Here is a 12,077-nt window from a genome sequence, read left to right on the forward strand (position 1 = left end):
AGTAGGCATGGACAGGGGCGTTACATGTCGCTGACTGGGCACTGGGTAACTATGGTGACAGCAGGACAAGGGGCTGCTGTCCAAGTCTTGCCGTCCCCACGAGTTGTGTGTCAATCCTCTTTATTTCAAAGTTCCTCCACTGCTTCTGCCTCCTCAACCTCCTCTCGGTCTTCCACCTGCACCCAAAGCCTGTCTGGTCATGCCACAAGCTTTCTAACTGCGCAGAAGGGATCCTGCACACCTCCTTACTATGCTGGCAGTAGGGCTCAACGTCATCAGGCGGTTTTTACTTTGAAATGTCTGGGAAATGTGAGTCACACAGCTGAGGAGTTGTGGTCAGCTCTGGAGAACCAATTTCATGAATGGTTGTCTCCACTGGACCTGAAACCAGGGAAGGCCGTGTGCGACAATGCTGCAAACCTGGGTGCGGCCCTTCGCCGGAGCAATGTCACACACGTGCCTTGTATGGCTCACGTGTTGAACCTGGTTGTCCAGCAATTTTTAGCCCACTATCCCAGACTAGATGGCCTTCTGCAGAGGGCACGGTCGCTGTGTGCTCAATTCCTCCGTTCGCATCCCGCAGCTCAGCGACTTACATCTCTACAGAAGTCGTTGGGCCTGCCACTTCACCGGCTAAAATGCGATGTGCCTACCCGGTGGAATTCAACTCTGCACATGTTTCAGCGACTGTGGCAGCACCGACAAGCCCTGGTGCAATACGTTCTGACGTATAGCCTGGGCCAACGAGATCCAGAGGTGGGGCAAATAACGCTGGAGGAGTGGTCTCAGATAAGGGACCTATGCACCCTTCTGCACAGTTTTGAAATGGCGACGAAGATGTTTAGTGCTGACGATGCCATTATCAGCATGACTATTCCGGTGATTTACATGCTGGAGCACATGTTAAACAGAATTTGGAGTCAGGTGGTGGCACAAGAGGAGGTGGAGGAAGTAGAGGAGGAGGAGTTGAATGTGGAAGGGCTAACATCTGCAAGGTCCAGACGGTCGGCAGCACCAAGGCGGCAGGCATGTGAGGGTGGGGGAGATGGTTTTACCAGGGCGCATGGTAGCAGCCAAACTAGTGAGGAAGGTGCAGGAGCCCAGGAAGAAGTGGAGGACGAACTGATGGAAGACTCATCAGATGAGGGAGACCTTGATCACATTTCTGTTGTGCGAGGTTGGGGGGAGAGGACAGAGGAAGGAAGCATGATTGTTACCTCGCCACCAACACAAAAGGGACTTGGTGCTCCTGGATGCGCAACACACATGAGTGCCTTCTTGCTGCACTACCTGCAACATGACCCTCGAATTGTGAGAATTAGAAATAATCCTGACTACTGGGTTGCCACACTGTTAGATCCCCGGTACAAAAGTAAATTTGCAGAAATTATTCCTGCCATAGAAAGGGATGCACGCATGCAGGAGTATCAGCAGAGACTGTTGCAGAATCTTACATGTGCTTTTCCACAAAACACCAGTGGTGCACGTAGTGAATCTCACAGTTCCAACTTGACAACCGTGGGACCGTCAAGTGTTCAGCACTCAAACCGTAACAGAACCACAGTATCTGCTGGTAACATCAATTTTGCGGAATCATTTCACCACTTTTTTAGCCCATCCTTTGCAAGGCCACAGGAGACAAGAAGTCTGACACATAGTCAACGCCTAGAGACGATGGTACAGGAGTATCTCCAAGTAAACATTGAAGCCACGACTGTGTCACTGGACCCTTGCTCTTTTTGGGCTTCCAATCTGGATAAATGGCCGGAGCTAGCCACTTACGCCTTGGAGATCTTGTCATGCCCCGCAGCCAGCGTTCTGTCTGAACGTGTGTTCAGCGCTGCTGGTGGTGTGCTGACAGATAAGCGCACGCGGCTCTCCACTGATAATGTAGACAGACTCACGTTCATAAAGATGAACAAATCATGGATCCGAAACGACTTTTCTACCCCTGTGTCATCCTGGGGAGAGTAAAAGCTTGATGATTGGTTAAAATCACCCTACCAACCGTTTTAAGCTTTCAAATTACTAATCATGTTTATCTGTATCTTGGCTGGAAAATAATTTGGGCTTTGTAGCAGTGTCCAGCACTGATTCTATTAGGCCATCTATAATAAGCTCCACCAGATTTAAAATTACTAATCATGTTTATCTGTATCTTGACTGGAAAATAATTTGGGCTTTGTAGCAGTGTGCAGCACTGATCCTATTAGGCCATCTATACTAAGCTCCACCAGATTTAAAATTAATAATAATTTTTTAGCTGCATCTAGCCTGGAAAATAATTTTGGGGCTCCGAGATGCGCAAGACACATAAGTGCCTTCTTGCTGCACTACCTGCAACATGACCCTCATATTGTCAGAATTCGAAGTAACCATGACTACTGGGTTGCCACACTCTTAGATCCCCCAAACTTTTCGATCAACCTTTTCATTTTAATAAAGACCAAAAAAATGGTCATTTTTAAAATTATAAGCATTAGCAGGTTATTAGAAACTGAAATCAAACAGTTTTCAACTCAAAACTTTATTCTAGGTGATGTTACATTTTCACATAGGACCCCTTGTTCGAAAGGAGCTTCTGAACTCTCTCGTCCATTGAATTTGTCAGGTTTTGGATGGTTTCTGCTTCAATTGTTTTGCATGAGGACAGAATACCCTCCCAGAGCTGTTGCTTAGATGTGAACTGCCTCCCGCCATCATAGACACTCCTTTTGATGATGCTCCAGAGGTTCTGAATGGGGTAGAGGTCAGGGGAGCATGGGGGTCACACCATAAGTTTGTCCCCTTTTATGCCCATATCAGCCAGAGATGCAGATGTTTTATGTGCAGCATGAGATGGTGCATTATCATGCAAAAAAATGATCTTGCTGTGAAATACACGGTTCTTCTTCTTGAACCATGGCAGGAAGTGCTGTTAGAGAAAATCCACATACATTATGGAGTTCATCTTTAGCGCCTTCAGGGATCCTAAAGGGGCCGACAATCTCTCTCCCCATGATTCCAGCCCAAAACATTACTCCACCTCCTCCTTGTTGGCGCTGTAGCCGTGTTTGCGTGGAGTGTCCATCAACCAGCCATCCTTAACTCCATCCATCTGGATCATCGAGCGCTGCACAGTTTTGAAATCACTCTTCATGTAATGTTTGGCCCACTGGAGCCGTTTCTGCTTGTGTGAAGTGGATAGAGGAGGTCGACAGGATGGCGTATGCACAGCTGCAAACCTCTGAAGGACCCTGCATCTTGTTGTTCGGGGGACGTTGGAGGCACCAGCAGCTTCAAAAACTTGTCTGCTGCTATGACAAGGCTTTTTTGCCGCTGCTCTTTTAACCTGACGTAATTGCCTGTAGGAAAGAGTCCTCAATTTGCCCTTATCAGCACGCACACATGTGTACTGTGAATCAGCTACATACTTCTTGATTGCCAAGACACTTCATCCTGATCATCGCACAATGTTGATTGTAGTCATGCCTTGACTTAAACACTCCACAATTTGTTGCTTCTCAGCAGCCGACACATCCTTTTTCTTTCCCATTTTGGCAGAAAATGTAGGCTGCTTAATAATGTGAGACAGCCTTCTTAAGTAGTCTTGCCTTTCATTGGACACTCCTGCCAAACTATTTAGCACAGGTGTCTGCAATTGCTTACAGTGATATAAAGAGCCATGACACACATCACCATCAATGAGTTTAACTGACAAACAAACAAATTCTTCCCTTATCACTCCTAAACACTTTTTGCATAATAATTTGGAACACAGTGTACATGTGCTTTTCCACAAAACACCAGTGGTTCACGTAGTGAATCTTACAGTTCTAACTTGCCAACCGTGGTCTGTATGGAGTTGTTCAATAAAGGGCCCAAAATTAAGATAACATAGATGGGAGAGGTCTCTATGAATAGGAATTCCTAAGTAATTGATACCCTGTGAGGGCCAGGCAAAGGGAAAGTTGGACTGGATGGAATCCTGTATGGATTTGGGGAGGGAGACATCGAGGGCCTCAGACTTCGCTGCATTGATTTTAAAATTTGACCATGTAACAAAGTGATCTATTTCAGCCATAACAGCATGGATGGATATATGTGATTGAGTGATATATACTAGGACATCATCAGCAAATAGAGAGCACTTGTACTCGGTGCCTCCCACCTCAATCCACCTAATATTGGGGTTATGGCGAATTGATGAGAGCAGGTGCTCCGTCACTAGGATGTATAAGAGAGGGGACAGAGGACATCCCTGCCTTGTCCCATTGGTGATTGTGAAAGGTGATGAAAATGTTCTGATGCACCCCCTGGGCCTTGGGACACCCGGAGCCGGACCCTTTTTGGTGGATGCTGGTGGTTGTAGTCTTCGTGGCGGCGACCCGGTTCCGTAGCTCAGGGTGATCAAACCAGTGGCGGAACTATTTATGTGGTTTTGATGTTTAAATGTCCGACTACGCCACCCGTGGATTGCGGTCAGAGTGAACCGCCGCTGCAGGGCAGACCGCTGAGGCTGGTGTTGTGGGTGCAGCAGAGCGTAGCATAACTCCCCACGGGAGGAGTATAGCCTCAGGGCAGTGTATGCGGAGGATGGGGGTGATGGTGCAGGGCAGCAGCAGTAACGACACGGAGTCAGTGATGCAGTCCAGGGCCTTTACTCACAGTTCTTATTATCCAGACCACGTCTGCAGGTAACGGCTGCCCACGTCGTACTGTGCTCACCAGGTGAGGGGCTCAGGCAACTCCCAGATAACTTTGGAGCGCTTCACAGGACCCCCTTTGTGTGTCCTTTGTCTGGCCTTTCTTACCAACCCTTCTGTCCGGCTGCCTCGGGCCTCCTCTTGGTAAACTTGGCGCCAGTTTCCCTGACCCTATGTGGTGCCTTCCTAGCGGGTGTAGCGAGGGGATGCGCCACATAAAATGTCACAGCCTCTGGTTTCTAGCTGAGGGTCGTTTCCTGCCTCCACTAGTTTCGGGGACCGGTCTCCCCCTTTGGCCTGACCCCTCCACGCAGGTGGATTCGGGCGTGCGGTGGCGACTCGCCCGTCCGCACCCCTGGGATCCCTTCATTCCTCGTTCCTGGAGCCTTCTCCGCTCCTCTTCCTTCCTTCTCCCTCTTCCAGGCCTGGGCCTCTGTTACTAGGCCCGCCTCCGGAGCAGAGCTCATGCAGAGCCCCTGCTCCCTGCCACTTCTGCTCAGACTTCTCTGCACTGAACTAAGATGGTGCCCACCTTTTATACTCCCTTCTCAATGCACCCAGGAACTGCTTCCTCCCTGCTCCTGCACTACAGGGTTCCCCTTCCTCAGTGTTCCCTCCCCCCACTCCAGCCAGGGACAGGGACTGTCGTGCCCATCTCAGAGGCATATTGGTCACCCTGCCCCACGGCAATGTGGTGTAATGCATGTAGGTGTCGGGTCCTGATCCACACTCCATCCTTACCTGAGAGTGAGATATCACACCTCTGGGTGAGGTGCAATACCTCTGTAGCAACCGAGCCCTCAGGGTGCTACAGTTCCGTTTATCTTCAGCCTAGGTGACGTATTGTGATACAGGGCCGTGATTTTGGCTATAAAAGGGTCCCCTAGACCCCTACCCCAAGCTTTTTAAGAGAATCATATATGGCGTGCCAGGAGACTCTATGGAATGCTTTCTCAGCATCCAACGAGAGTATCTAATTACAAATTTTTAACTGCATCTAGCCCAGGAAATACTTTTTGCCTAGTAGCAGTGTCTGCTAGTCAGCGGATTATCCCGGCTGTTAAGCAAGCTACACCACCTGTAGTTTGGACACTTAATTTTTTCAAAGGAAATGCTTCGGGACCACGGGATACTCAGTGAAGAGCATCAGGAGGAACCCCAAGGCATAGGGGCTGGGACTGGCAGTAGGATGCCTTGCGGTGGACAGCCAAGCTCGATCCTTATAAAAGCTTTTTAACTGCAGCAGCTTTAGTGGATGCTACTGGAGCTGGAATTACGCTGCTGCTGGCATGAGACTTGCCCTCCAATAGATCCTTGTAAATGGATTTAAAGTGTATTCATTCAAATTAGATAGACAATTTAAATTAAAAAGCTTAGAGCTGCCTCCACCACAGGGGGGCTCGCTCGACCCACCAGCGGACAGGCACCAGTATTGGGAGAGGGGGGCTGGCCGTCAGGGTTCACCGCGGCTCTGGCACAAACCCGGCGACACGGAGGTGGCACGGGCAGGAGCGGACTGAACGTGTCGGCTTCTCACTTTTTGGATTTTAGAAGGGCATGACATGCCTATATCTGTGTCTCCCCCTCCTTTTACTCCTCCACCTCTTTTCTTTTCGCATGACTATATGTACTTGTCACTTTTCCATGTGTTAGTTGTGTCTTCTGAGCAGTTTGTCAGCTTTTGGACACCTTTGAAGGTGTTTTCTATGTGTTTCTATGTGTTTTTGTTTGCCTGCCATTGGTTTTAACGGTGTTCGAAGGTGTTCGACGAACAGTTCGACGAACAGTTCGGCGAACACACGGGTGTTCGACAAACCGAACAGAACTCAAACACTACGGGGGTGGCTCAACACTAGTAATAATGGACTATAGGTTTAGTCACTGCACTCTGTAAGTGAATAAGTTCAAAGATTAAAGAGAGACCCAGAGTACGGGCCCGGGAGCCGACTGCCGTGACCTCCTAAACAAGGTAAAAGGCCAGGATACCAAGTCCTCTATACTCCCCTGGGTGTCACACTGGCCTGGCAGATATTGCAATTGGCCTTTTTGGGTTATCTGCAGAGTCTTTTAAAAACAACCAGACTTGGGATGACCTAACAGTTGTACTGGCAACTTCCTTCGTGTTGGTGTTCCAGGGAACGGTTGCCCACCTTGTGACTGTGGCCACCACACTGCTTGTTCCTGCCTCTTGTGGTGCTACACCTCCCTCCCCCTGTGTGCTGCAGTCCTTGCTCTGCATGTTACCTTGCCAGGTTGGGTCAGTGACTTCATCGTCCATCACCTCGTCTTCCACTTCTACACCCTGGTCCTCCTCCTGACTTTCTGGCAATTGAGTCTCATCATCATCCACCTCTGGTTACAGTAATTTCACTTTCCCACCCTCGCCTTCGTTTGATCGTGGTTGCTCAAATATTTGGGGATCGCTACATGCGATCTCCTCTTGCCTCGCTTGAAGCTGGCAGAGCGAGAGGCTAGAATCTATAAAAGGAAAACTGAACAGCTCTTTGGAGTGTCCAAGTATGGGATCAGTTGTCTATGGGAACTCGGCATGGTGGGAGGAAGGAGGATCAGGGTGAGGAATATGCGGTCCAGACTCACGGCTACGGAAACTTGACTGTGTGGAAGACATGGTGGTGGTGGTGGTGGCAAAGTGACTGGAAGCATTATCTGCTATCCAACCAACAACATTTTGACACTGGTCTGGGTTTAATAGTGGTGTGTTGCGATCCCCTAGTAAGTGGGACAGGAAGGTGGCAAGATGTGTGTGCTTGTTGTGGTACAATTTCAGCTTGCCCACGGCCTCGGCCTCTGCTTGCACCATCACCATCATATCCATTTCCCCATCCTGTTCTATGCGCCTTGCCCATTTTAAATGGAGGATAATATTTTGCACGGTCCCTACAAATGGCTGGATTTGTAACGCAGTTCTATGGGATATGTCTGACGGACACCCACGGTTAGAAATACCGGCCTTGTAGTTTCCTATTTTTGGCAGCGACCACGTGTGAATAGCCTCACTGACACACTGCTACCTAATTGTAAAAGGAGGATAATATTTTGTATTATCCCTACAAATGACTGCATTTGTACCACAGTTATATGGGATACGTCTGAAGGACGCCCCCGGTTTTAAATACCGGACTTGTAGTTTCCTTTTATTGGTAGAGTCCACGTGTGAATAGCTTCACCGACACACTGCTACCTAACTGTAAAAGGAAGATAATATTTTGCATGTCCCTACAAGTGGCTGGATTTGTAACGCAGTAATATGGGATCAAGTCTGATGATGGAAAAGATCTGGCTGTATTCTGCAGTGCAAACAAGCAAATGGAGCAGTAAAATGTTGGACACTATTACTTTTTTAGAAAATAATCAGGATTAAGAGTAGTGTTGAGCCACCCCCGTAGTGTTCGAGTTCGGTTCGGTTCGTCGAACACCCTTGTGTTCGCCGAACTGTTCGTCGAACTGTTCGTCGAACACCTTCGAACACCGTTAAAACCAATGGCAGGCAAGCAAAAACACATAGAAACACGTAGAAAACACCTTCAAAGGTGTCCTAAAGCTGACAAACTGCTCAGAAGACATAACTAACACATGGAAAAGTGACAAGTACATATAGTCATGCGAAAAGAGAAGAGGTGGAGGAGTAAAAGGAGGGGGAGACACAGATATAGGCATGTCATGCCCTTCTAAAATCCAAAAAGTGAGAAGCCGACACGGCCAGTCCGTTCCTGCCTGTGCCACCTCCGTGTCGCCGGGTTTGTGCCAGAGCCGCGGTGGACCCTGACGGCCAGCCCCCCTCTCCCAATACTGGTGCCTGTCCGCTGGTGAGTCGAGCGAGCCCCCTGTGGTGGAGGCAGGTCTAAGCTTTTTAATTTAAATTGTCTCTCTAATTTGAATGAATACACTTTAAATCCTTTTACAAGGATCTATTGGAGGGCAAGTCTCATGCCAGCAGCCGCGTAATTCCAGCTCCAGTAGCGTCCACTAAAGCTGCTGCAGTTAAACAGCTTTTATAAGGATCGAGCTCGGCGGTCCAACGCAAGGCGTCCTACCGCAAGTCCCAGCCCCTATGCCTTGGGGTGCCTCCTGATGCTCTTCACTGAGCATCCCGGGGTCCCGAAGCATTTCCTTTGAAAAAATTAAGTGTCCAAACTACAGGTGGTGTAGCTTGCTTAACAGCTGGGATAATCCGCTGACTAGCAGACACTGCTACTAGGCACAAAGTATTTCCTGGGCTAGATGCAGTTAAAAATTTGTAATTAGATACTCTCGTTGGATGCTGAGAAAGCATTTCATGGCGTCTCCTGGCACGCCATATATTATTCTCTTAAAAAGCTTGGGGTAGGGGTCTGGGGGACCTTTTATAGCCAAAATCACGGCCCTATATCGCAATACGTCACCTAGGCTGAAGATAAATGGAACTGTAGCACCCCGAGGGCTTGGTTTCTACAGAGGTATTGCACCTCACCCAGAGGTGTGATATCTCACTCTCAGGTAAGGATGGAGTTTGGATTAGGACCCCGACACCTGCATGCATTACACCACATTGCCGTGGGGCAGGGCGACCAATATGCCTCTGAGATGGGCACGACAGTCTCTGTCCCTGGCTGGAGTGGGGGGAGGGAACACTGAGGAAGGGGAACCCTGTAGTGCAGGAGCAGTGAGGAAGCAGTTCCTGGGTGCATTGAGAAGGAAGTATAAAAAGTGGGCACCATCTTACTTCAGTGCAGAGAAGTCTGAGCAGAAGTGACAGGGAGCAGGGGCTCTGCATGAGCACTGCTCCGGAGGCGGGCCTAGTAACAGAGGCCCAGGCCTGGAAGAGGGAGAAGGAAGGAAGAGGAGTGGAGAAGGCTCCAGGAACGAGGAACGAAGGGATCCCAGGGGTGCGGACAGGCAAGTCGCCACCGCACGCCCGAATCCAACTGCGTGGAGGGGTTAGGCCAAAGGGGGAGACCGGTCCCCGAAACTAGTGGAGGCAGGAAACGACCCTCAGCTAGAAATCGGAGGCTGTGACATTTTATGTGGCGCAACCCCTCGCTACACCCGCTAGGAAGGCACCACATAGGGTCAGGGAAACTGGCGCCAAGTTTACCAAGAGGAGGCCCGAGGCAGCCGGACAGGAGCGTTGGTAAGAAAGGCCAGACAAAGGACACACAAATGGGGTCCTGTCAAGCGCTCCAAAGTTATCTGGGAGTTGTCTGAGTCCCTCACCTGCTAAGCACAGTACGACGTGGGCAGCCGTTACCTGCAGAAGTGGTCTGGATAATAAGAACTGTGAGTAAAGGCCCTGGACTGCATCACTGACTCCGTGTCGTTACTGCTGCTGCCCTGCACCATCACCCCCATCCTCCGCATACACTTCCCTGAGGCTATACTCCTCCCGTGGGGAGTTATGCTACGCTCTGCTGCACCCACAACACCAGCCTCAGCGGTCTGTCCTGCAGCGGCGGTTCACTCTGACCGCAATCCACGGGTGGCGTAGTCGGACATTTAAACATCAAAACCACATAAATAGTTCCGCCACTGGTTTGACCGCCCTGAGCCACGGAACCGGGTCGCCGCCACAGAGACTACAACCACCAGCATCCACCAAAAAGGGTCCGGCTCCGGGTGTCCCAAGGCCCAGGGGGTGCGTCAGAACATTTTCATCACCTTTCATAATCACCAATGGGACAAGGCAGGGATGTCCTCTGTCCCCTCTCTTATACATCCTAGTGACGGAGCACCTGCTCTCATCAATTCGCCATAAACCCAATATTAGGTGGATTGAGGTGGGAGGCACCGAGTACAAGTGCTCTGTACTTGCTGATGATGTCCTAGTATATATCACTCAATCACATATATCACATATATCCATCCCTGCTGTTATGGCTGAAATAGATCACTTTGTTACATGGTCAAATTTTAAAATCAATGCAGCGAAGTCTGAGGCCCTCGATGTCTCCCTCCCAAAATCCATACAGGATTCCATCCAGTCCAACTTTCCCTTTGCCTGGCCCTCACAGGGTATCAAATACTTAGGAATTCCTATTCATAGAGACCTCTCCCGTCTATGTTATCTTAATTTTGGGCCCTTTATTGAACAACTCCTTACAGACCACGGTTGGCAAGTTAGATTCACTACGTGAACCACTGGTGCTTTGTGGAAAAGCACATGTACACTGTGTTCCAAATTATTATGCAAAAAGTGTTTAGGAGTGATAAGGGAAGAATTTGTTTGTTTGTCAGTTAAACTCATTGATGGTGATGTGTGTCAGGGCTCTTTATATCACTGTAAGCAATTGCAGACACCTGTGCTAATAAGTTTGGCAGGAGTGTCCAATGAAAGGCAAGACTACTTAAGAAGGCTGTCCCACATTATTAAACAGTTTACATTTTCTGCCAAAATGGGAAAGAAAAAGGATGTGTCGGCTGCTGAGAAGCAACAAATTGTGCAGTGTTTAGGTCAAGGCATGACTACAATCAACATTGTGCGATGATCCGGATGAAGTGTCTTGGCAATCAAGAAGTATGTAGCTGATTCACAGTACACACGTGTGCGTGCTGATAAGGGCAAATTGAGGACTCTTTCCTACAGGCAATTACGTCAGGTTAAAAGAGCAGCGGCAAAAAAGCCTTGTCATAGCAGCAGACAAGTTTTTGAAGCTGCTGGTGCCTCCAACGTCCCCCGAACAACAAGATGCAGGGTCCTTCAGAGGTTTGCAGCTGTGCGTACGCCATCCTGTCGACCTCCTCTATCCACTTCACACAAGCAGAAACGGCTCCAGTGGGCCAAACATTACATGAAGACTGATTTCAAAACTGTTTTGTTCACGGATGAGTGCCGTGCAATGCTCGATGGTCCAGATGGATGGACTGGAGTATGGCTGGTTGATGGACACCGCACGCAAACATGGCTACAGCGCCAACAAGGAGGAGGTGGAGTAATGTTTTGGGCTGGAATCATGGGGAGAGAAATTGTCGGCCCCTTTAGGATCCCTGAAGGGGTAAAGATGAACTCCATAATGTATGTGGAGTTTCTCAAACAGCACTTCCTGCCATGGTTCAAGAAGAAGAACCGTGTATTCCACAGCAAGATCATTTTTATGCATGATAATGCACTGTCTCATGCTGCACATAACACATCTGCATCTCTGGCTGATATGGGCATAAAAGGGGACAAACTTATGGTGTGACCCCCATGCTCCCCTGACCTCTACCCCATTCTGAACCTCTGGAGCATCATCAAAAGGAGTGTCTATGATGGCGGGAGGCAGTTCACATCTAAGCAACAGCTCTGTGAGGGTATTCTGTCCTCATGCAAAACAATTGAAGCAGAAACCATCCAAAACCTGACAAATTCAATAGACGAGAGAGTTCAGAAGCTCCTTTTGAACAAGGGGTCCAATG

The sequence above is a fragment of the Phyllobates terribilis genome, unplaced genomic scaffold, assembly GCF_046119375.1.
Source record: "Phyllobates terribilis strain yellow unplaced genomic scaffold, ASM4611937v1 Scaffold_3__8_contigs__length_932513732, whole genome shotgun sequence".
Classification (NCBI taxonomy): domain Eukaryota; kingdom Metazoa; phylum Chordata; class Amphibia; order Anura; family Dendrobatidae; genus Phyllobates; species Phyllobates terribilis.